A 317-nucleotide genomic window follows, 5' to 3' on the forward strand; every position below is an offset into this window, starting at 1 on the left:
TGTGATGGCAGAGGCACAAGCAAGTGAAGTTTTTGTTTCTCCAGGGAAAGTCGGCAAAGGACATTCACACTGAGATGTCACAAACACTGGGGGAGAAATGTCCTCCCTACAGCACTGTCAAAACCTGGATATCTCATTTCAAAACTGGGCATTTCACCGTTGAAGATGAGCCCCGCAGTGGGCGCCCCCCAACCTCTGACCCGGCAATATGCGATGCTGCCCATGAGCTGATTATTTAGGACCGGCGAATATCTGCAAAAAAGATAGCCCAGATACTTGACATCTCACAGCAGCGTGTTAGGTTTGTCATCGCCACT

Source organism: Pyxicephalus adspersus, chromosome 3, assembly GCF_032062135.1.
Source record: "Pyxicephalus adspersus chromosome 3, UCB_Pads_2.0, whole genome shotgun sequence".
Lineage (NCBI taxonomy): Eukaryota > Metazoa > Chordata > Amphibia > Anura > Pyxicephalidae > Pyxicephalus > Pyxicephalus adspersus.